Source organism: Lepidothrix coronata, unplaced genomic scaffold, assembly GCF_001604755.1.
Source record: "Lepidothrix coronata isolate B3197 unplaced genomic scaffold, Lepidothrix_coronata-1.0 Scaffold90, whole genome shotgun sequence".
Lineage (NCBI taxonomy): Eukaryota > Metazoa > Chordata > Aves > Passeriformes > Pipridae > Lepidothrix > Lepidothrix coronata.
In genome coordinates this window covers 2,166,877-2,192,741 of record NW_016690270.1, presented here as the reverse complement: position 1 = coordinate 2,192,741, position 25,865 = coordinate 2,166,877, and the positions used below count along the sequence as shown (strand labels likewise).

Sequence of the window (25,865 nt, the reverse complement as noted above, 5' to 3'; positions counted from 1 at the left end):
TTATCAACGTGCCTGTCAAATGTCAAATTAATGCCGAATAGTGGCACCTGCAGCCACACGAGCTGATGATTCAGGAGCTCCAGACGTACCTGCTGCTTTCCCGGTCAGGTATTCCAGGTGTGAGCCTGATGTCTTATGAGAAACTGTCGTGGGAAAAAACTGTTTTTCTCTGAATCCCAGTGGATTTCAGTATTTCCATGACTGGAGTCAGTAGTATTTCTCATAGAGCTGCTTTGCTGAACACCTGTCTTGTCCTTTTTTCATAACTGCTGGGTGCTGTTTGACTCCAGGTAAAAACAAATTTAAAACCGAATTTCCCCCGTTGAACAACAAAGAAAAAGCCGCCCAAAAAAAAAAAACGGGCCGGTGGGCCCGAATCAGGGCAATGCCAAAATAAAAAAAAAACAGACACACACCTTAAAAGCACCTACAGAAGCCTGGTAGGTTTTGAAAGATGTTTTGATTCCCAGAATTGGAGAAGTGGAGATCTCCAAATGGAGAAAATAGAAAAGAACAGCTGCAAGTTAGATGTGAAATAAGAGGATTTAAAAAAAAAGAAAGAGGGACAAATTGTTTAAGATAGGAAATAATAATCTCTTTTAAAAAGAGAAAGCTTGTGGAAGATGAAACCATTGTTCAAAGGGATTTCTGTGTTTACTATGGAGGGAAATAGGGGTATTCCTGTGCTGGGAATTTCCACAACAGAGATGTCAAACTGTACAAACTGGCAGAAAAGATTTAGAAGAAATTGGTGTGATTAATAGTAGAAAATGGCGAGAGCCAGATGATGTGCATGAGGAGTTCGTGGTAACAGCAACGTGTTGCCTGTTCCTTAAATCCTGGGTGGTGTGGAAGGGGTAGGAGGTCGGGAATATGGTACTGGTGGGGAAAAGGGTCCAGAAGATCATCAGGACTGGCTGGTGATTCCAGCAGGTTGGTTAAAACTCAGGTTAAAAAGGCGAATATTGGGCATGTGAATCAATACCACTTAATGAGGAGAGAGGGCTGCTGTTCAGAAGAAAGTCTCTTAATTTCTGCGGGTTCACTGGATGGTTTAATCAAAAGCAAGCATTTTGGTGGAGAGGATTTTCCAGCAGACTTTCAGTATCGCAGACTTGGATGAGGCTCTTGCTGAGTGAGCGTGGTGTGGCAGTGTAGCTGCCAAAAGATAAGAGCCGAATTCTCCTGTGGGTTAGTAACTAGTTCAAATAGAGGAATGGTTTTCTCAACAGGAGGAAACTGCTGCTGGAGTCTTGTAAGGACCTGTGCTGTTTAGCATAGTCATCCCGAGCTTGTAAACCCAAGGCTAGGTGAGTTGGTAAAAGAGAAGTTGCGTTTTTTTGTGCTGATTTTATATAACTTTTGGAACACATCAATCTGAATCTTCAGATCCAGCGATTTTTCCTGTACTGGAACATATTGCAAGCTTATTTACCACATCAGATGACTTTTGTAGTCATTCTCTGTGTTAGACTTAGTGTCCTTAAATACAGCATTTTAAAACATACTGGGTTTTGTTCGTTTTTTTTTTCCAAGGCTGCCACAGCTGCTCAGTGGCAGTTTTCCAGTCAGGGTGTATGTAATTAGGAAAGTTGTTGACAAGGCATTCTCTGTAAAGACCTGTGACTTTGAATTTGTGTTCCCTTGTGATCCAGAACTGTCCAGACCTTCCAGACTTTGGGAGCCATCTGGGAAGACATGTGGGGTCGTGTGTGTGGTGGAAGTGAAGAGAGCAAGGGCTTGGGAGCTGATGTGCTTGTAATATGTTAGAATCCTCAAAGACCCATAATTGCATTGCTTTAGGGTCTTCAGGGTCCTGTGTCTCATGCTTTTTCCCCAGTCAAAACTGCTCTTCCTCATCATGTTGAAAGGCATGGAGTGCTCTGCCCCACTGCTCCTCAGCTTTGGGTGCTGTTGGGACAGAAGTCTGAGGGCATCCGATGCCAGGGGTCGACAGTGAGGAATTTGTGTCTTTGCCTCTGAATTTTAGGGGTGCTCACAGCCTGCCTCAACATTTTACAAGGGCAAGCTTGGTGATTAAGAGCTGGCTGCATCTTCCAGGTGAGGTCTGTGCAGGTGACCCGGTGGCCTTGAGCGGCACGTCGGGGAGCTGGGCTGCTTTAGTTCCAGTCATAGTTGTAGTCCTTCACTAAAGGCAGCAACAGCTTTAGTTGACAGCAGTAAAATCTGTCTGTGATACTTCTCGCAAGCTCATAGAGAATTTAAAATGGAAATTTCAAGATGCTGTTTAGGCTTGTTTGATAAGACACTCGAAGGATATGAATGTTAATTTGAACGCCATCTGTTAACTGCACATCACAAATGATGGACCATTTTGTTGATGAAGAAATTTGTCCTTCCCGTTCTTGCTCTGTCTTTATTAGCTGAGGAGGGAGAACAAGACCTGTGTGCTGGGGATAGGTGTTGTGTCCCAGGTGAGGACGGCCTCAGGTGCATGGGATGGCTGGAAAATCCATGGATACGGTATCAACAGGGATTTACACAGCAAAGTCTGTGGGAGGCCAGTCTCGAGCTCTGCCAGCGCACCTGGACTGATGCTGAGATCCGAGTTGTCTGAATAAAACTTAAATTCTAGGTGATCACTGAGATGATAACCATACCTCTATTTGTATATAATTCATCATCGTCTCGATCAGATGAGAAAAGCAGCCCTACAGAGAGCCGGGGCTGCCTGTGCAGTGGGATATCAGGATGGATGTGCACGGAGGCGGCCGGCGCGGTGTAATGAGTCCATTTGTATTTTAGCCACGCTTGGGAAGTGCTGGTTCCCAGCTAATCGCCTGCTTACATGCATCCAAACGATGGCTGCTGTGTGCTCCAGGACCTTCCCTGTCTGGTGTTACTTGGATTAGGGAGTTATCCTTGTAACTGGCTGGTGCTGCTGCAGGTTCTTCTATTTCCGTAAAGGAAAAAGGGAAACATTTTGCTCTACTCACATCCGTTGTATCAGAGTGGTAAGTTCATCTTCTAAAGGTACCCACTTTCCTTCCTGTACCTGAAGGTACTGGAAAGATGAAGGTACTACAAGAAGGATGGAGAGGGACTTTTTATGAGCACGGGTGGTGATAGGATGAGGGGGAATGGGTTCAAACTGGAAGAGAGTAGGTTTAGATTAGAAATTAGGAAAAAATTCTTTGCTGTGAGGCACTAGAACAAGTTGCCCGGTGAAGCTGTGGCTGCCCCATCCCTGGAAGTGTCCAAGGCCAGGCTGGATGGGGCTTGGAGCAACCTGGGCTAGTGGAAGGTGTTCCTGCCCGTGGCAGGGGGTGGAACGAGATGATCTTTGAGGTCCTTTCCAACCCAAATCATGCTGTGATTCTGTGATTGCATAGAATCTGTGATTGCATGTGGCATTCAGGGGCTCTGAGCAACCTGATCTAGGGGGTGACATCCCTGCCTGTGATGGGGAAGTTGGAGCTGGATGATATTTAAGGTCCCTTTCAACCCAGCCATTCTATGATGATGATGATGATTCTGTGATGATTCAGAATTAGGCAGAAAGATGTTTGTATGTGCAGGCAAGCCTGTTTACTAAAATACTCCTCAATACAACTTGGGAGTGTGTTCTTTCTTCACAGCAGCATGGTAGCCAAAATACATCAAAACTAGACTGCAGGCTTAAAGTAAGAAAAATCACTGATATCTGCAAGTTCCTCTTTCTGCAGCCTGCCTTGCCAGATACTACGTAGGAAGGAATGTGCTTTCCTTCCAAACTAAGGAGCTTTGATGAATGCAGCTACTCTGTGGCAATTATTATGGTTTCATGACCACTCTAACTAGCATCTGGGAAGAAATGGGCGGAGTCTTGTAGCTCTTCCACTTGAGAAATGTTTCCAGAGCGCATAGTTTGGTCCCTTGGTTACGGAGGGAATGCACGTTGGCTCCGTTGTGTCAAAAGTGATCTTTAGTCAAAAAATGCAACAAGATTTAAAATGATGAAAACTCATCTTCAAACTAACTTTTTTTCAGTGCTCCTGAAGCTATTAAATCTTGTTTTCCTGTAGATTTGTTTCACAGTTGATGTTCACACTCATAGCTGGAGCTCTTCCTCCAGCTGGGGCATTTATTCCTTGCCTCCAGTCGGGATTGCCTGGCCTGTGGTAAGTGCCAGTTTGTGCTGTGATGGTTTTTTCCCAGTGGGACACATGGAGGACATCCCAGCTCATATCAAAGAATTGATGGGATCTTTTTCCAGCCCTTCACGTGTTTTATGGCGAATCCAATACACCCCAGCCCAAAGCTGACGTGTGTTTGTGCTCTGTGTGCACTCAACCATTGTCTGCAGCTTCCTGATGTGACATCTCTGACTGCCTCAGATCCACTGCTTTATTTGAATTACGGTGCATTAGTGCAGAGGGTGAGGAGATTGACAGGTGGATGGACTCGGTATAAAACCAATTTTTTGTGAGTCTGACTTTCCCTACATTGTGTGATGCTCCTGGGACTTGAGGAGCAGGAAGCCAGCAAGGCCTTATCTTCCTGATCAAAATCTAATACAAGCTTACAGGACAACTTATTGCTGACTGTGATCGATCCCTAATGCCTCCATTGCTGACAGGAGTTAATGGGAATGTTACCACCCCTGCTTGGGGGTCCCTTTTCTGGAGCAGAATGAATGAAAACGGGGCTGACGAATCCGGTGACTCAGATCAGGATTCAGCACTTGAGACACAATACTCGAAGCTGAGTATCTGAGATTCATTTACATTTCCTCTTGTGCTTGAGGTGGGTACAAAGCCTCCATGTGGGGGTAAACATTTGCATGTTTGGCAATTAAGGCAGCGCCGCACTCCCGGGCTGTTTTCACAAAATCGGATGAATTCTAAATGTGCCGTGTTAAAACAGAGATCAGAGTACACACACAAGGATAATTTTGCCTCTCGGAGGAAAGGCATTACCCTAATTCTGCGGAGGCTGGCAGCGCTCCAGCTCGGGATGATGGAACAGAGGAATGTGTTACTCGGGAAATCTGAGGAGCTGTGCAGCCCTTGGTGGGTGTTGGGTGGGGGCTGCCGTGGAAAACTGCCCTCCCTGCTTGAGGGTTCATGGGGAACCGACCCGTTCTGTACCGAAAAGGAAAGTTTGAGTCGTTTTACCACGCTAGGAAAAGCTCAGAGCACACGAGGCTGCTGGAATGAATGTGCAGGGTGTCCCAGTTCCATGAGGTGGGGCAGAAGATAAATGTGCTGTCTTGGAAAAGAAAACTGAAAGGGAAATGCTCTCTGTTGTCTCTCTAAAGCTGTCCTGCATCAGGTTGAGAGCTGCCTTGCACAAAAAGCTGGGAGTTGCATCTCAGATGTGTGGATGCAGAGGGCTGTCAAGCACTAATAGCACTGGGTATCAGGGTGTGCATGTAATTTATAGTCCTGCTATTCATATTACTCTTCATATAAAACATATTGCTCGTGGCACAGACCTTACTGCCTTTCCCTCTCACGCACTCCTTTGTTTGAATTTTACTGTGATGAGTTCTGTGTTAATGATCACACCATAAATGCCCTCTAATGATTCTGTTCTTTCTTGGCGTGTTCGTTTCAGATGATAACGAGGCCTCATGTGGCTTTTGTGACTAATTTGTACTTTTTTGTTCCCTTCAGGAGAGCCATTCTCTTCCCTGTTCCGTTCCTTGATGTCTCCCAGGAGAGACTCTGTAGGATAGTGCAGAGTGAGGCATTTACCTGGAGCTGGTGGCAGAGCAGGTGTTCTTCTTCAAATCCACCTCCTCCGTGTCCCCTCCTTTAGGGGAATCAAGTTTTCACTAGGACTGAAAAACCACTTTTATTCCAGTTGTTCCTGGAAGGACATTTTTTTTTGTTCAGGTAGACAGTTTTGATTTAAATTCTTCCCTATATGCTGTTTTTTTATTAAGCCCCAACCTTAGGATTCCATGTCAGTGGAGAACTTACTTAAAATCCTTGAAAATGTAATTTTACTGCTAGTCTACAGTGGCAGGAGGCTTTCTCTTCTCTGTGAATGAAGCCAAGAATGAAATAAAGATGAACCTTTATTAGAAGTCGTGATTTCAACAGCAGATTTCATCTCCATAATTTTTGTCTAGATGTGGCTCTTCAGTTCTTGGCTGGCTTTAATGAAATGTCACTTGGCTGTAGAAAATGGCTGGGTTTTATCACTCTGAAAAGATACAACGCCCTTAATTTTTTTCAAGAAGTTTCATTTTGCTTTAATAAAAGAAAGACACTTCAAAACTAAACTGTGTTTTTGGAAACTTCTGAAGTAAACAAGCTGTGCTCGTAGACTTGCTATGCACTGTGCTCCTTTATTCTTGAAGCATCTGCTTCAAGCTAATTTAAAAAAAAAAAAGTCTTAAAATATGACAAGAATTGTGCATTCAAACAGACAGCTGAAAAAATTACTGTAGTTTTCATTGTTGCTCTCTTTTAAGGTCTTTGAATTCATTCTTCTGGTTCTTGTTTTTAATTCATGATGCTTCCTTTTAAGAGCTATCTTGTCGCGTTCATGGGCCGTTAGTTAAATCACTTCTTGTTCCCTGAACAGGAACAATTTTCTTCTTCAAAGCATAGTATTCCTGAGAGTACTAGATTTGGATCAAGAAAAATATGAGCTCTTCGTATTTGCAAGTAAATTCCTTATTTAATTCTGCTGAACAGAAGGTGAGGGGAAAATGCAGCAGGAAGATTGCAGAGTTGGATTGATCTGCTGCATCGTCACCAAAATCAGAATTCTAAGAAATTCGTCGTCTCTGTTGTTAATTGATGTTTGAATTTGTGTTAAATTAATCTTTTTTGGGCCCTCAGCGGGTCACAGTGGGAGTGGGAGCAGCTCCCAGGTGGCATTCCAGCAGCAGTTGGATGTGATGGGCTGGATCCCAAGCTGGTTGGTTTTAAAAGCAAGAGCATATTCTCAAGGTGAAAAGGGGAGCATCCTAGAAAGGGTGTTTGTCAAGGAGACTGCAAAGGCACTAATGGAGTAAAGGGAGTAGCAGCTAGGGGTGTAAAACCTGTGTAAAGCTGTCCCCAGTGCTGCTGTTGGAGCTGCAGGTACAGGTGGTTTCACACAGCCACGTCCTGCGGGTAGTTCAGGTGCAGCTTTCAATATGAAACCCAGTCACAGCAATCTTCTGTTCAGGCTTCTGTCACCGTGCTCTCATTGTCATATGCAAGTGCAACATGTTAAAGTAGTGGCTTTCTGTGGAAGTGTGATTTCATTTTCAAAGCACGCCCGGGTTGTTAGTTATAACTCTGGGCTTTCTCTGACAGCGAGCTTTTACAGCAGTGTTCTCAGAGCTACGTTTAAAAAAGCTTGCTTAAAGCTACTATTCAATATGTATGATTCTCAAGCCTGTAATTTTTTTATGAATTGGTGATTGCTCTCAGTTGAGTGTAACTTTTCAAATTGAAAATCACTAGTGTGTTTACTATCCATCCTGCGTCACTCTTCACTCGCTGAATAGCAGTTCAGTTTGTAAAGCTTGATCCATTGTAAAATTATTTTCCCGAGACACAGCTAAAAAGTTGCATCACTTAAGCTCTTAATTGCCATGTCTCTTCAGTTACCTGTACAAAAAAAGTAAAGCTTGAATTGTAGCCCTATCAGATCGTGGTACACTTGAATAGTGGCTCTTCTTGTGTTCTACTTCAGTGCTGTTTCATTACTGACTTTGGTAATAAATACGATCAGCCTGGCAGCTGGTGTCTGATGAATATGGATTGGGGGTGCTCTATAAACATCAGAAGTATTCTGGGGTTTGGAGCCTGGAAATGGGTTTTCCATCTGCATAGTAATGGAGTATTCTTTCAAATAGGTGGTAAAGGCAATCAACAGGGTCAACATGACTGTGAATTATCTGCTACTGAAATTTTCACTTCTTACATCCACTGCATTTGGAACTAGTGAACATGAAATCCAGGCTGGTTTGCCTTGGCATGAGATTCTAACCCAAAATCTGAGTACAGCCACAGTTGTACTGTGCAAAAGTGGGTTGGTTTGGTGAGGCTGGGACTGTCCAGGACTGTCTCTGGCACAGGTGGGAAGAAGCTGGTCCATCCCAGGTGTCTGAGCCAACGTGTTGGATCCAGTGGGAATGTGGGACAGTACTAGGGAGTACTTTGAGGATGCCTGTTCCCCTTATGTCAAAGAGACAGAAGTAGGGGAGATACAAAGAAAGGTATCACCGGCCTGGAAAAACTCTTGTGTGGTGGGACAGAAAAAGGTGGAATTATGACACAAAGGAAATTAGTGGGGGAATACGCAGTAACAGCACAAAAGAGCAGGATTAGGAGTTTGCTGCTCTTCTCTCACAGCACAAATACCAGCCCATAACCCACAGCAGGCAATTCCTGATAGCAGGAAATGTCTTCAGGCGTGTGATGTGCCGAGGCCGTCCCTGGAGTCGGGTTCAGGAGGTTCAGTCGTCGTTTGAACTTTGCCTTGTAGCACTGACTGGTCTAGTGCCTTGTACCTGCTAATTAATAACCCTGTGTGGGAAGGCACAGATGTTCAGGGCTTTCCCAGTTTGGTCCCAGTATACCTTTGAACTGGAGACATGGGAATTCTTCCCTCACGTGCTGGATGTTATTTACAGCTTTATCTTTTTGTCGGTCGAGTAGGAGCTGGTGGAGGCCCTGCATCTACAGACACCTCTGACAGGGTGAAATTCCTCCCCTCCAGGTGTGCCCAGCTGAGGTGGGAATGTGTCCTGGCTGTTTGGTGAAGTTGGAACATGGCAATCGTGGAATGACAGAATGATTTGGATTGGAAAGGACCTTAAAGCCCATCTCATTCCACCCCCTGCCACGGGCAGGGACACCTTCCACTAGACCAGGTTGCTCCAAGCCCTGTCCAATGTGTCCTTGAACACTTCCAGTCTTCCCATGCTTTGTCAGACTATAAATATAGACTTGTATTTCTGTTTGGGGCTGAGGAATGTGGCACTCTGAGACAGGGTGTGAGGACAAGCTTGTCCTGTGAATCAGGGTAATGTTTACTCCATCTTGGATTCTTGGCTTGCCAATTTACAACACTCAGGAGCTGAATACAGACCATTACAGGTTTACATAAAAACACTGTTCAGAAGCTTTCACCTTGAGGTGCATCACAGACTAAACATTGTAGTCATTTGAAAGAAAGAAGCAGCTCCTTCCTCACCCATCACACTAAAAACCCACACACGTTTTTAGGCCTGACCATAAGGCATTTCACTTCTTTGTAGTGCAAATATGAATAAAGATCTCATGTCCTAGGAATAAAAATGAGTGGTTTGTATGTCCCAGTGCTTTTTTACCTCCTGGTAATCAAATGCAGTTGGAGGTACGAAGTGTCAGCCAGTTTCTCTGAGCTAGGGAAGAACACCAAAGGCCATTTTGAATTTTGAAAATACAAGTTGGGAGATCTGTGCAGTCGTCTGCCAGAAACTGCTCTGGAAAACAACCATGGACATTTGGTGGTTTGGGCTGTATATCAGGCTTTGAACGTAGAGAACATAAAGGAATGTATTTAGTGCCGAGTTCCTGCCCAAGTGCCCCTGCTGCCTTTGCCAGAGGGACTTTTTTGATAAAGGGTTTAGGGAGAAATTAATTTCCCTTGGACTCGGATCGCTTAGCAGTTGTATTGTGAGAGCAATTCAGTGCTGGCTATTGTGTTTTGGGATTCAAATTGTGTCCCTTGTGCTAGGGACTGGTTTAGCATGCACGAGAGGGCCCGGCATGCAGTTTGGGAACTGTTTTGCCAGGCCCCATCTGTTTGCCCTTTGGAAGGGTCCATGGCTCTTGTGGGCACAGTGGGATGTGCTGGTGTGGGGACTGGCCATGGCCAGCCTCAGGCTTTGCCTCTGGGAATCCGTGGTGGATGGATTCTTCTGCAGTGCCTGGCTGGAATCCTCTCCAGGATGTCTTTTTGGATCCCCCCCTTGGCTCGGCAGAGGTCTCTCAATGTGTTTCTGCAGCTTGTGGCTGGGTGGGCAGGGGAGTGAGTGCTGAGCTGCCATGTGGGAATTCTGTGTCATGGTGGGGTAAGAACCAACTGTTGGTGTCACCCCAGTCCTGCTCAGTGCCACCATGGAATGCTGATGGGTCTGGAATGCTGGCAGACAGTCCTCTTGGTGGGTCCCCCAGTCAGGGTGAGAGCAGGGCACAGTGGCATAAACACCAGTGTTGTGTTCAGCTGGAAGAAATAAAATCTACTTTCATGTTGATGAAAGAACAGATGAGAGAAAAAATTCCATCTGAAGTGGCTGCTTAATTACTGTTTGATACAGTGATGTAGGTTATCAAATTAAGTTGTTAGTGCAAATACTGTTAGGGTAGAAAGTGGTTTTTCCTCTAGAGCAGTTGCTTTCAACACATTGGTCTCAGTTTTTCGGTGTCACCAAGTCTTATGTGGCAAAAGCCTGGTTTTAGACCTGTTCTGAAAATGAAATTCCTGTGGTGGTTATGGCTTTAGCAAACTGAACTTAGATATAACAAAATGAATATATATTTGGGCAACCTGGTTTAGTAGAAGGTGTCTCTGCCCATGGCAGGGGCTGGAACAAGATGAGCTTTGAGGTCCCTTCCAACCCAAACCATTCTGGGATTCTGTGATATAATCTTCAGATGGCTGGGTGGTTTGCTGTCTAATTTAGTAAAGAAAGCATCTTTTAAAGTATTATATCTCTTCAGTAGTTGCTATAATTTAGCCAAACTTTAGGGAAAAACATGCACAGTGTTTTGGGTGTGCATTTTGGGTTCTGAACACAGCAGCACGTAGCAGGGTAGGGGTGTCCAGCATAAAACTTAGTGAGTCTGGGCAAAAACCAATCAAAGCAGAAAGCAGAAGTGCCTGTCTTCATGTAAGTTTTCCTTTTCCCTGCAAGACTTTTTGGAAGATCACAGCAGAAGCACAGCTGAAGCAGAAGCAAGGGCTGTGTGCTCTGTCTGGCCTGTTTCTCATGTTTGCACAGATGGTTTTGCCCACCAGCTCTGTCCTGCAGCTGAGGACAGAGCTGCATGTAAGTTATTTCTTCTTTTCCTGACATTATTAAAAACCAAAGCATAAACCCACTGACAAATAATTTGAGTTTGGTGTAAGCCAACGTGCTGATTAAGTGCTTCCCTCCCGCGCTGTGACTTCTGCGAGAAATCTGTGAAATTTTCCTGTGATTTTAATTCTGTGAATTTTAAAATTATTTTGATGCAGTTTTTTCACAAATAGACAACAGTAACATCCAAACCACTTAAGCCATTCCCCCACTTTGAGGTTTCATTGCCAGTATATACAACTTTTCCTTGGTTATACGCCAGGTTTGCCATGACCTTGTTGCAACAAACAGCAGCAGAGTGTGCTGGTACTACCCATTAAATGCAAGAGGATTAACATCCAGTTTATTTCCTCTAAAACCACAGAACTATCAGGAAATAACTAAGCCCTAAAGTTTTAGGTTTGTAGAAATGATTTCCTCCTAATGCATGTACTTGGGGGGGGGGGAATTTCAGAATCCTGTTATGTAAAAGAGAGGCAGAGCCCTATATTAATCCCAGGGAATTATGTTTAATGGCTTGTTTCGTCCTTTATTGGTCTAAAGAATTCCTCAGAAATCAGCTGACCAAAAGTGCCACTGAAGTATTTTTACCTCTGTTGCTGCAACTATTATCTCTCAGTAATTTCACTAATCTTCTTTGCAGTGAGATTAAATTGGAAATGCTTTGGTGCAGGGAGGACTTGTTTGTGTAAACTGCGGGTTGCCATCGAGGGGAAGGACCAGTAAGTCATCAAATGTGATGTTCCAGTGCTGAGGAGTATTTTGAGATATGTATTGGCTTGGCTTTCCTTTGAGTTGACAGTGCTTCCTTGGGAGATGATGTTTGGAATGTGAACTTCAATGAATTGTGTTTGACATCTGCAAAAAATGCTCATGACCTAAGTTTGACGACGTTGCTGTGGTTTTATTTCATGTTGAGAGTTGGTCGCTGCTGTATAAACCAATTTTGTATTAATACATTGAAGTTGTTATCCATTGTTCTAACCCAAACCATTCTGTGATGATTCTATGAGACATCTTCAGATGCCTCTCATGCACATACTTTTTTAAACTGGCTTATTACAGAAGCATTAACATGCCATATATATAAATAAAATATTTTTGTCGAGGGGTGTGTGCAGCTGGGGGTTAAACCATGCAGAACAGCTGAGGTAACAGCTTGTGCTGTGTCCTCTTTATGAATTTTGAAAAAGACAAATAGTTACGTCCTTGGCAGACCTGGTGCTATTATTAAACCCCATTTTGTGGTTTATTTACAGGCAGCAGGAAAACTGTTTTACTCAATCCAAGGCCTGAAGTAGTGCTCGTGTGGAATTACAGGCTACACAACTTGCCTCTAAATTGCAGGCTTTCCTCTCTGCCCTACTTACTCAGTCTAAAAAAACCTAATCCTGTGGATTTTATTTCCCTCTCTGTAGGACAGCAGTGAGTAATTACTTTTCTCTGGTGAAGGTAGAGATGCTGGAAAAGTTTAATTAATGCTCATTAGGAGATGCTGCTAATACTTAAAGGCATTCATTAGGACAGGGTGCTTAATGTTCGTCAGAACGGCAAATAAATGCGGTGGAGTGAGTGTTGTTTATGCTGTGCTGTGTGTTATGTCTTTCTGCTCTGCAAAATATTTCAGGGTATGTGGGTCCTCCCTAGCCAGATGTGTCTCTTAGAATCACAGAATCATAGAATCAGCTGGGTTGGAAGGGACCTCCGAGATCATCAAGTCCAACCCTTGATCCAACCCCGCCGTGGTTCCCAGCCCATGGCACTGATGCCACATCCAGTCTCTTTTCAAAAACCTCCAGGGACAGAGAATCCACCACTTCCCTGGGCAGCCCATTCCAATGGCTGAGCACCCTCTCTGCAAAGAAATTCTTCCTAATATCCAACCTAAACCTCCCCTGGCACAGCTCAAGACCCAGCCCTCTTGTCTTGCTGAGAGTTGCCTGGGAAAAGAGACCAACCCCCCCCTGGCTCCCCCCTCCTGTCAGGGAGTTGCAGAGAGTGAGGAGGTCTCCCCTGAGCCTCCTCTTCTCCAGGCTGAACAGCCCCAGCTCCCTCAGCCTCTCCTCACAGCACTTGTGCTCCAGTCCCTTCCCCAGCCTCGTTGCTCTTCCCTGGACCTGCTCCAGCACCTCAATGTCCTTCCTGAGCTGAGGGCCCAGAACTGGACACAGCACTCCAGGGGTGGCCTCACCAGTGCTGAGGTAACCCCTCTGAAGTGTCTGAGAGCAGGTGGGATGCCCTGAGGGCACAGCTCAGGTGGCCTTTGGCACCTCCCCATCAGTGAGTCCTGGCGGGTGCCCTCCTTTTACTTGAACTCCGGTTGTGGTTTTAACCCAGAATTACACATATTTGTAAATCAGGGGTGGTTTTGTTGTTGAAACAGTGTTCTCAGCACATTTTTTACACGTGAGCATAGGTGGTTTGCACAGCTCCTCATTTCAGGCTGTTTTCCCATAATTAGCTGTGTGACACCAGAGCTGGCAGTTGCCTCTTGAAGAAGCATTGGAAGCATTTGTGTTACTCCAGTGGTTCTTTATCCCAAATACTGAGAGTTGGAACTCTCTGGAGACTGCAGAACACTGTTACAGTGCTGTGATTTACACGGATTTAATAAACTTTGCCCATGTCTGATTTTAGCACAAATTGCATAACAGAAGAGGTGGAACAGGTGTGTCTGGTAGGAAGCAGGAGGTTATCAACTTCCTCTGGCCTTTGCACAGGGAGGAGACCTGGAATGAACATGAAAACTGCTGTGTGGATGGGCCACTGTTCAAACTGTGGACACTGTTTAAAATGGAATTATTTTCCCCAGACATCGATGGCCCTTTGGGAGCAGTGGTGGCCCCAAGGGTGGGATCTTTGGGGTCTTCATGAACCTTTTTATCAGTCTGTACTTGTACACAAGTGTGTGTAGCATATTCACAGGGAAATTCCAAAGTATTCAGTCCTACCAACTGTTCTCTCAGTGAAAAGTCTGCTAAAAATAGGATATTTTTCCATTCAGGCATCAAACTCCGATCGGTAATGTGAAGTGTCATGCTGTAGGAATAGTAAAAGGGCTTTTACATGAGGAAATTCTTTCTGTGAGCAGTTTTTTCTTATGGTGGGTGAGATGGAGCAAAGAGAAAAAGGATTTAAATCACTTTCTGCTTTGTTGAATCACCTTCGGGCGGCATAAAATTTGTTGTTCTGAAATCCTGATTTATTGCCCCTTGGCAAATACATCGGATTTTCTTTTTTCTATTGAACTATATTCTTAAGAGATCTGCTGCTCTTCCTGGTGTGTGGCTGCAGAGATGTTGGGTATTAAGGAGATGACAAAGAAAAACAATGTTTTCAGACAAAACCCCAGTTCTTTGACAGAACTTTCCGTGTTGGCTGAAGAATTTGAAACTGGGACGGGAGGACTGGGTGCTCTCTTCAGACTGCAGTGGTCTGGAAAGATTTAGCATTCATTGTCACCTGGCAGTGGAAGTTTCAAATGCAAAATGCGAGGCTTTTCCTATATTTAACAAATAAGTGGAGATAAAATAAAATCTGCTTTTTGAAGTAACAACACGCGTCCGATTCAAACACAGGAAATTCGAGCGGTGCCTGCAGGCTTGGCTGGACCTCAGAGCTGCTGCAGAATGAGCTGAGAAGCAGAGGATATTTGGAATTTTGCTGGGCAAAGACTGTTCCTAACCTGCGTGCTGGACTTGCCCCGGTGTTTTTTTTAGAGTAACAAACGCTGCAGTTGCCCCTCTCCGGGCACTCTGGACCCTCCAGGTGTGCACAGTGCTGGGCAGGTGGGGATGTGCTGCACACACAGCCCAGCCTTGGCTTCACCTCACTGCTCTGACAGTGCCTTCAGGAAAGCCCCGTTAGTCTCTTAATAAGAATTTAAACTGGCAGGTAAAGACAAGCTAATCTCTGTTCCATCCCGTGATTTATTTGAACAGCAAGATGTCTGGTTGCTTTTCTTTGCTGCTGCTGTAGAGCTGCCAGTGGGGACTGAACAGTGAATTTGGGAATTTAAATGCATTTGTTTAGTAACAATCAAGTGCTCTCTGTGTAATTGCTGCCTGATTGTGACTCGGTGTGACGAGTAGAATTGGGAAGGATCTTGACTACGTTGCCTTTGTGAGCTGATGAACATGGTTAGGACAGGTACCTGCTGTCAGATTTGCTCCATGTAATTCTCATGCTTGTGGGTGCAGGGTGATTTTTCATCACCTAGCTGTATGTTTTACTGTCTTGGTAAATGGATATGTATCACACACTTGTATTCAAACAAACCTTTTAAAACTCTTACCTTCAGGTTCACGTGTATCCTGGAAGTGAGGAGAAAAGGGAGCGTTTTAATAAGAACCCTCTACTGTGGGTAACAAGTATCTGCTCTGTGCTCTGGTGATAGTAAAGCATTTCAGAGAGATTACTGCAGAACCTCTGCTGTCAGACGGGGATGACAGAAAAGGAATGATGCAATAAATGCAGGAACAAACTCCTTGCTGTCAGTTTGGGTTTTCCTGTTGGGGTGTACATCCATAGCCGCCTTCTGGTTGATTGTGAATCGAGAACAGAAATTAGATTTGGCTTTGCCTTCAAAGCTGTCTCTTTATTTGAAGTGCTTTCTTAAGAGAATTCCATTTCTGTGTCAGTCTTGAATTTAGTGAGCTCTTTAAGTAGATATAAATGACTCCAGCCTTTGGAGACAGCTGGATGAAGACGCTGACTGGCAGCTTCTCGAGCGGAATCCGAGAGCTCCGAGTGCAGAGAAACATCTATTATTGTAACTGAGGACCCTTTCTGTCTCAGAGCCTCTGCAAAATTATTATTATTTTGCTTACAGCATCCACCTCGTGCTGAAATTATGGGGGCAAACGTTAAGTTATAGAATCATGGAATTGTTAAGGTTGGAAAAGAACTGTAAGATCAAGTCAAACCATCAACCCACCGTGTTCACCATTAAACCATGTCCTCAGGTGCCACATCTGCATATTTTTTGGACACTTCCAGGAATGGTGAGTCCAACACTTCCCTGGACAGTCTTAACTGAAACTGAAAACAACTGGTGCAAGTTCCTCACTGAATTTAATAGCTTATCAGCCAGACAGTTGTCGCAGACACCAGCTGGGGAGCAGTTGTTTGCTGCCCCGTCCTCTATGCTTTGATTGTTGATCACTGCTGATATGTTTATTTTGTGGTCGTTTGTTGTACTCAGAGAAGGGAGAGTGGGTGGCTTGGAAGCTGGCCACGAGTGATTGTGCCATTTGTGCCTGACTGCAGCCACGGCCCTTCAGGACTTCCTAAAATCAGATGGTTTCATTTTTTTAAATGGGGTTGTACGTGGCTTACAGAGACTTATTTTTATGCTGGAAATCATGGAGTAAAAATGGGGTTGCTCTCAGTGCTTTTTGTCTCAGCTTCAACTAGTTCTAGTTTATAGTACAGAGTAGTGGAAGAAGTTTGTTCTGAAGTCAAAAAATAACTGGAAATGCAGCTATGGTGTTCCATAGCTGAGCAAATACTCCCATGTGCCAGCTACAACTGAGTCTGCTGCAGAATTGACCTGTGGTCTGTGCTTAGAAGTTCACGTTAAGTGGCAAGAACAGCAAGTTTTCTTTAATATTCAGTAACTTCTGGTTATGAAAACCAGATTTATCCTTTTAATGAATAGGTTATTTGCCCTTTTTTAATCTGCCAGTCTCTCGAATGCTGATGTTCTGAACACTTTATTGCAGAAGCATTTCTTTGAAGAAGATCATTGTATTCCTTATTCTGATTATATTCTCCTTCTGAGTTGCAGCAATCTTTAATAAAAGCCTGTGATGGGGAAATGGGAAGGTCTTTTTACCTGTCTCATGTCTGCTGGAGGTGGGTTTTCCATCCTGTGAGAGTCATGCTCTCAGGGACGTGATGGAATTTTGGAGTTGTCCTTTGCAGGGCCAGGACTTGAACTTCATGATCCTTGTGGGTCCTTTCCAGCTCAGGATATTCGATGGTTCTTTGAGCTCTTTGCTAATCTGAAGGTTTATGTTTTAATAGCTGTTAGTTACCAGCTTCTTTTTCCACCTACTGACTGACATGCTCCATTGAGACACTTTTCTTACAAACTACTGAGAGATAAGAAGAAGAAGAAATGCAGAGAAGCAGATGTTGCATGACCAAGTACCCAGCTGTGTGCTAACAAAATGAATCTCATAGTGATTAGTTAACAATTCCTTGGCAGGCAGAGTATATATGTAAAACAGTAAACACAGCATGGGGAAATAATAATAATGATAATTGGGGGGGGGGGAGAAAAAGAAGCATTTTCTGAGCTTAAAACATTGGCAGCATCAGTTCAACCATCTGTGTTGCTGAAGAGCTGACTGTGCTGTGGTAAGTCACACCAAGGTCAGTTGAGCTGAATTTAGAAGTCCTTAACCCTTTAGTTGTAAAATGTAACATTTCTGTTTTTTGAGCATCGTGATTTAAATGACAGAAAAGCTGCACTGTCGATATCTGAACCTAGAATTGTCAATAAAAGCGAATCATCATTAGTGCTGTGGGGTTTTTACCTGCTGTTACGTGGAGGTGTTGGGCCAGTAGGAACTGACAAAAATAAGATGTGCAGCCATGTAGAATTCACCTTTAAAATTTAAGGTTAACTGCATTCCTGGGGTGGCATTGCCATTGTTGTATCCATGGGTGAGTGAGTACAAAGGAGGAAGATAAAGATCATTCTGCCCTCCTGGCTATATAATTTAGAGCTGAGGCTGCAGTTACCTACCTGCCCTCTGGAATGACTCTTTTCTGCAATGCCTTTTTTATTTTCTCTTTAGAGAAATAAATGAGTGTGTGCTGGGGCTGTGAACACCGTTGTCCTTCCCTTTGTACCCCTTCAATGCCCTTCATGTCCCTCTGTCCCCCAAAACACACAGCTGTACTTCTCTGATTGTTACTCATCACAGGTAACAACAGTTTGAAGAGTAAATTTGGAGAAATTGTGTAAATTGTGAACACTGACGTTTAGCACATGGGTGTAAGGGCGTTTACTAGCTCAAAGGTATATTTACAAAATACAGAATTAACATTTAGATTCACAGAATGGTTTGGGCTGGGGGGACCTTAAAGATCATTCAGTTCCACAGCAGCTTCTCAGGTGACACGGATGGTTTTGGACATGTTTTTCCTGCAGCCTGGTGATGGGAAGGGGTGTGGATTTTCACGTGAAACGCTGTGTCAGTAACAAGGAGGAGTCTGTCAGCCTCTGAGTTTGTTAGAAATTCAATTTACTGTGCCAAACAGTGGAGGTGAGCACCTCTGCCAGCTCTGGGGATGAGCTGTGGCTCCGTGGGATGACTTGCACCGCTCCCAGGCCGCGTTTGGAGCTTGTCAGTCGGCACCTCCGATGCAGTCGTGCCAGGTTGGCTGCTCTGACCTGGGATCCTGCAGGGAAGAGCTGAGAAGGGATGTGCCAGCACTGCCTGGGCAAGTCCAGCTCATGCTCGTACTTCACTAGAAAGCAGCTGGATCCCAAAGGCTGAGCAGTTCCTCTGTGCTGGCACACAGCTCCTCACACGTGCTCTGCTCGGAGAAAGCACTGTTTCATCCTTAATTGAAAATCCTGTGTGCCATAACTGAAAATAAATCTTATTAAATGAATAGTGATGAAATAACAGGATATGCTGTGCAAGCGGAAAGAGAAATCCCTTTCATTTTTAATATTACATGATGATTAACTTAAGACATAGGGAAATGGTCTTCTCTTACTTGATTACTTCAGCAGTCTGCTGTAAAGATCATAAACTCAAGCTTCTCTGCAGAATTGGGTTGTGATAGAGTTGGAGTTTGTACGGTGACACCAGTGAGATTCATGGGTGTGACAAGTCAACGTGGGCAAGGCAGGAGTTTCCTCGTGTCCCTGGATGTGCTTTGCTGGTCCTGACCCCTGGGATGACTCTCCTGGCTCTTTTTTTTGTGCTTTTCACATGCAAATGTAGTGCCAAGTAAACGATGGAAAAGACACTTGACTGACGTCACACGGGTGAAAGAGAGTCACCTTATTTTCTGAATTGGAAGATTTTAAAAGTATTTTGAACAATGTTGGTAGGGCTTGAGTTATTTTCTCATACTTCAGCTTACAGTGTGGCAAAACTGAGTTGGATGCACTCACTGTAAAACTGCAGTGGGTGTTCAGTCTGTCCTCAGGGGTGTTCTGGGGAAAATTTCAAACGCTGTGAGATTCCCTAAGGGTAAAAGTTAACCACAACAGATACTAAATGTTGTTTTGTAGGTTGTGTTTTCAGACAGAAGTCTTTTTCACATCTTATTTTTATTATAGCTGCATGACCCAGGCAAGCCACGAGTTGCAGCGGTGTTTGTACCAGCACTTGAAAATGTCAGCATTGATACTTTTCTGTACCAAGCTTGGTTTTGCTGAGAAATGCATTGAAAAATCTGGGGAACGTGAAACTGTTTCCTTCCAGCTGTGGTTGTGCCAAAGGGGATCAAGGAGAGCGACTCCACAACCGGTGCATGGGGCGTGTTCCCATGGGCCCGGGGACATCCCAGCCCTTACTGGGATGCTGTGGTGCTCACTGGTGTGCCCCTAGTCCTCAGGGGTTGTAGCAGACTGTGTAGAGCCTCCCTGGGTGCAGAGCTGCCGTGTGAACTGTGTGAGTCAGGCACTGCCATTAGTCATGGCCTGTGCACATCTGGAGTTGCAGGGATTTCGCTGACTGTCCGTTTGTGCAGAGAGCGCTGGGAGGGGGTTGTTTTCCAATTAAACTGTGAGATGTCTCCAGTCAATACCGCTGTGACACGGAGGGTTTGATCACAGGAGTGCTGACCTGGCACACAGATGTTGGTGTTTCCAGGTCCCTGGGAGTCCTCGGGAGCTCGGCGAGGCACAGCCGTGGAGCTGCACCGTGGGTTTACTGCCGAGCTGCCTCTCCCTGGGAAAGCACCAGCTCTCCGTTGGGACTGCTGCATCCCACCTCTGCCAGTGCTGGCATTTCCAGAGCTCCTTGAAAAGCTGGTTCAGGATGCTCTAATTCCTTCGCAGAAGCTGCATAATGGCTCTTGTTTGGTGGAGCAGGAATTGCTCCTTTACCATCTGCTCAGGGGGTCTTGCCTTAACAGAGGGTTGAGGAGCCCAACAGAGCTTTGTGCCCAAAAAGCAGTTTGGTGACATTTCTGTGTGGAATGAACTGCAACTGTTAGATGTTGTACTTGAAAGCAGTGCAAAGCAGGGTTGTTTGGGATGGTATTTGAGAGCCCAAGTTACTGCTGTATAAATCAGTTTATGGATTCAGCTTCCACTGCCGCTCACAAATGCAGCTGGAGGACACCTCTGCTGGGAACATTTTCTGCTTCCCATGTTGGATGGTCACCCAAGAGGTTTGTCTGATCCAGGAGAACAGGCATCCAGCATCTCTGTCAATAGAATGTCTTCGTCAGGCTCCTGCTCTGCCAAACTCCAGACTGAAATAGGTTAGTGGGCCTAGAAATTATGCGGAGTGTAATTGCATGTCTTGATTCCTATGGAAAGCAGGCTAAAAATAAACCTGTCTGTGATTTGCATAAGTTCTATTCTAATCAGAACACTCAAAAAAAAATCGAAAATAAAAAGGTCTTGGCATGCGAACACTTACCCTTCTGCTGGGAAAAGCAGTGCCAAGTCCCAAGCAGATTAAATCGCTTGTGTAACGCAGAGCAGCTGCAAGGACATTTTTCTTTGGGGATGTGACTGAAATGTGTCATTCTGGAGAGCTGCACGGTGCTTAAGCAATGAGATCTGGTATGTTGGACGTACGTCACAGCTGAAACGTGCTGCTGTGTCAGGACAAACACAAGGACTGGCAGCTTCTGCCAAACACTGCGACAGCTTAACCTGCCCAGGTGCCCTGTGGGCAGTCCCTTGGTGGGGTGGGACGTGGAACAAGACTTCCTAAACGTCAGTAAGTTTGAATTTGCACATCAGCTGCAGATTTCCAAAGGGAGGCATTAATATTAGAACAGTTTGGGGAATCGAGTAACGTTTTGTTCAGTTGCATATGTTGATTGTGCTTTCCAGACCAAATGGGTTTGTTTGCTGTCTCATTTAATAATTTTTTTTCCCTAGCGTGAATAAATTAAAACCTCACATTGTAAACTTAAGGGAATGAATGGAAGATTGTTGATTAGAAAAAAACAAGCCATAGTTAGCCTGAGGAAAATCACGTCCGTTGTTCGTGTGACTTTGTTTTTGGTGCTCCGCTTCTCAATTAGGAGCAGACTAAATGATTTATGTGTTATTATAACCTGTGACAGCTACAGAGGACTCTGATTTCATGGCTGTGATGTCTGTATTTGACTTTACAATACAAGTGTTGCAGTGACAGATACAACTCACCCTGGACAGCCTCTGTGGTGTAGTGATTTGCAGACTGATTAAAGCTCAGCAAGGCCTCGAATGCATAATTAAGAAGCTTTATTAAAGTGCTATTATTTAAAAAACCCCGGAATTTTCAAAATTTTTTAACATGTTGGTGTATTACAAATTCTAATTGTTGTTTTGACCCTTTAGATTGTTGTAACACACTCTTTTAACATGTTGGAGCCCGTTGATGTGTCGCCGTATGGGCTGGTGGTTCGATTAGGTTGCATTGAGGACATGGCCTCAAGTTACACCAGGGGAGGTTTTAAATTGGATATTAGGAAACTTTTTTCCTAATATTGGGGTTGAAAAGGGTTGAAAAGCTTTGAAACAGTTTGCCCAGGGAGCTGGTGGAGTCACCATCCCTGGAAGTGTTAAAAGAATGCGTGGATGTGGCACCTGAGGACGTGGTTTGGTGGTGGTGCTGGGCTGATGGTTGGACTTCATGATCATAAAGGTCTTCTCCAAACTTAACAATTCCATATTCCAGCCATATTCCAGTGTATTTGATTAATCTGCTGTTGTGGTGTCAAAACCCCAAAGCCTCTTGTTCTTTACAACTCTCACTTCGAGAGGCTTAATTAGACCTTGCCAAGCCTACGTTTGGTTTTTGTGAGGTGTTTCCAGCTCCCAGGCTCACTGAATTTTCCAGACATCCCTGTAAATCCTTGTCTCTGTCTCATACCTGGCTGTGGCAGAGGCTCACAGGGTGCAGTTTGTCTGGATTCTTGTCCTTTGCCATCAGTGCCAATGCATTTGATTTGAGATGGAAATCATGGGCCGTGTTGGCAGGTGGAGTATTGTGGGAATTCAAATCAAATTCTCTGCAGTGAGTCTTAGTTGTTTCAGAAAGTTGTGAAATGCTCCATCTTTCCCAAGAGTTAAGCAGGATACATGCAGCCTCCCAGCGAAGTGTGGGAAGGATCTGGAGAAGAATAGAGCACTAAAATATCATTTGAAAATATAACAAATCTTTATAAATAGGCAAAAGATTGTTGATCTGTTCAGTGCTTTTTTTCACTTCTCAAGAAAACACCAAATCAAAGAGGAGAGTCTCCGTATATAATAAAAAAGGTCAAACTTCTCTTGTGGAAAGTTCTTTTGCGTTTTTCTTCCCCACTGTTAAGTTGAAGGAAATGGTTATGTTTGCATTTGATTTGAAACCCATTCATTACTTTAAATCATTTGAGTTCTGCTCATATCTCCTCCTGTGTCTGATCTTATATCAGAAACAGCTGTACAGGCCTTTGTGCCTTGCTGTTCTCCTATTTAATAATAGAGTATTAAAATACTTGGCATGATCAGAGCAAACCCTGCTCACTGGTAATTCTCCTGACTGTATTCCCATGGTTAATGGATTTTTGTGTGCGTGCAATGTATTACTGTAATCATATCTGATACTGGTGTGTGTGAAGCTGGAGTCTCAAAGTTTGACTAGTTTACTCAAAAGGATTTTCATTTTAAAAATCCTTAAGGTTGTAGGCAATTTATTAGGCTATGCAAGCTGTTGTGCTACCAGTGCAGGGCACAAAACCAACTTAAAATGCTGTCATTCCACGGAAATCATGCACAGGCCGAGTGTGTCTATAGATGTAACAAGATACAGAGAAGAAAAGTAGCATTTGGTGAAAAATAATGAGCTGTGTGGTCCACCAGTAACTGCCAACATTTTTCATCTGCTCTCAGTATACTCATATTTGGTTTTTTACATGTATATTTTGTTTCATGTTAACGCCACTAAACTTATACACTCTATTTTAATCAAAAGATAAAATACCTCTCCACTAAATTGCCCCGGAGTTGTGTAACTGCAAAATGCTCCTTGTTTTTGCGTCCGGTGGAGCCTTTATCTGTTGGTGCCCTACATACGGGTTTCCAAGTGCAGCTGTGGCCTCAATTCCCAACTTTTCCCTCCATTCCAAAGTGGTGTGTGTCCCCATCCTGCCGTGTGCTGTGGCCGTGTCCCGGGAGCAGCCAGGAGGGAAGGGAGCAGGGATCTGCTGCCGCTGTCCCTGCTGGGAATGTGTTCTGGCACGTGAGCCCAGTGCTCCTGCTTTTAGGTTGTTTGAAGAAAAGCTCTTTGTTGTTGGTTGTGGTTAGACAGGAGCTGCCTCCTGTGGGTGCAGGGGAGTGTCCCCACACCCTGCCTCTGGATGGTCTGCACTCTGGAGGTGGAGAGGGGTGAGCTCAGGGTAGGTGGTAGAAGGTTAAAAACCTCTTGTGCTGGGTCATAGAATCATGGGATGGTTTGGGTGGGAAGGGACCTTAAAGCTCATCTCATTCCACCCCTGTCATAGGCAGGGACACCTTCCTCTATCCCAGGTTGCTCCAAGCCCTGTCCAACCTGGCCTTGGACACTTCCAGGGATGGGGCAGCCACAGCTTCTCTGGGCAACCTGTGCCAGGGCCCCCCCACCCTCACAGGGAAGAATTTCTTCCCAATATCCCATCTAACCCTGCCCTCTGGCAGTGAAAAGCCATTCCCCTTGTCCTGTCCCTCCATCCCTTGTCCAAGTCCCTCTCCAGCTCTCCTGGAGCCCCTTTAGGCTCTGGAAGGGGCTCTCAGGTCTCCCTGGAGCCTTCTCTCCTCTGGGTGAACCCCCCCAGCTCTCCCAGCCTGGCTCCAGAGCAGAGGGGCTCAATCTAAACCTGCTCTCTCTCAGTTTAAGCCATTCCCACTTGTCCTATCACTCCAGGCTTATTCTTCGCTTCCAAGATTCAGCCAGTTTTGGTGCATCTGTGAACGGCGACAAGTGTGAGCTGGGTAACAAGTGTTATTTTCATACACCAACCAAATGGCACCGAAAGGCTCCAGCTAATGCCATCTGTGTTCTGCCAATATTTTCTTTCCCCTTCCTTGTGCACTAAACAATAGATTTTTTTTTTCTGGTAGATCAGGAACCCAGCCATGGATATTCACACTCTGGAGGCTTCTGTTACAGTTGACTTTGCTGTTTCTGTGCTGCCAAAAATAAACCCCTGGGGGATTGCATCCAGCCTCCCGCTGTTTACATTTCACCTCTTGTCCTTCTCAGCTCCGAGTGTTTTTTGGAATAAACAGTGCCTGGTTTGCCAGTGCTTTTTGTGTTTCTCAAAGATTGTTTGGGGTTGTGCCTTCCAAAGCATATTTCAGTTATCTTCAAAACTTGAAATGCTTTAATGATGAAGTTCATAAGCAAACACAAAGCCAAATTAGTTTTGCATAGGTTTACCAACAGTGGGCTGGTTTACTGGGAGAGCATTTCCAACCCTGTAAGATTTCAAGGGAACAGTGCAGCACAGGGTGCTGGGATGTTCAGGAATGAGAAATGAGAAACTTTGTCTCCCTAAATCAGTCACCGCCTCGACTGAGGATCTGAAGGCATTATCCTGTAAAGGCTGGTGTTGAACACCCCTTTGATCATTTTTAGTGATCTAAATCTGGAGGCTGAAAAAGTCAAAATTCGTAGTTATTGGTGTTTTCTGAGTGTATTCTGTGTTACTAACAAAAATAAGAAAATCCCCTCAGTGAACTGGGATGTACAAACTGTAATGAGGTTGGTGGCAACCCTATTTCTTAAATCTGGATAAACAGGTTTTCATTTCTTTCAGTAGGACTGTAAACACCCTGCCAGTATTTTGAGTGCTCTGGTAAATGATTTATTAATACTGCAAGGCTTATCTCTACCATAATTTCCGTAAATACGAATATTACCAAGAATTTATTGTGCAGCATATAGCAAACTACAATTAAACCTTTCAAAGTAAACCTTTCCAATATTTTTCAGCTTTCAGTGAGTAAATGAGTCTGGTTTAATGGATTATTGTGGCTGTGAAGAGCCTTGAGATTTTTTTCTGTACAATAGACTACTTAAATTCCTCCATGAATTGTTCTGCATCTATCATGTTAATGTAATTATGTGAACCTGACACACTTACCCTTTACTTTTTATAAATTTGCAGAATGCCTTTAATGACACAGCCGTAGTTCAGCTACGTGAGAGATCCTTAATTCAATTTTCTTCAAAGCAGACTGACACCAGTAACATTTAGCCACTTAACAACCTTTATTTCACAGCAGGGTAATCTGCAAACGCTCTGCACCGTGATTTTTCTTCAGTACAAAGAAACAAGATTTCCTATTGTAGTTAAAAGTTTCCAGATTAGTTGTGTTACTTAGAGGAATGAAAGTCCTTCTCTGCTGCTTGGGCAGGTCCTGCTGCTCCTGCTTCATTCTGTGCTGATATCCTGGGACTTCCCACCCAGTCTTGTGCCTTGGAGTGTTTGGTAGGGGGTTATAAAATTTAAATGTAACTGGTTTAGGTCTTCAGTATTTATTAGATGTCCAGTTCTTGGACATATTGCATGGAAAAATGATGGTCCAGACAGCTGGAGAGCACACAGAAGGGTCAGGTTCACCTGCCCCAGGTCTGACCCTCTCCTGGATCTATATCCACAGGGCACTGGCATCAGGAGGGTAAGGATT

At 44.4% G+C, this 25,865-nt stretch overlaps 1 protein-coding gene across 3 annotated transcripts in view; it reads left to right on the top strand.

Annotated features, from left to right (window-relative positions):
• Window positions 1-25,865, top strand: part of MAGI3 (membrane associated guanylate kinase, WW and PDZ domain containing 3) — a 66,249-nt gene that overhangs the window by 997 nt on the left and 39,387 nt on the right. The gene's annotated exons all lie outside the window — the stretch shown is intronic.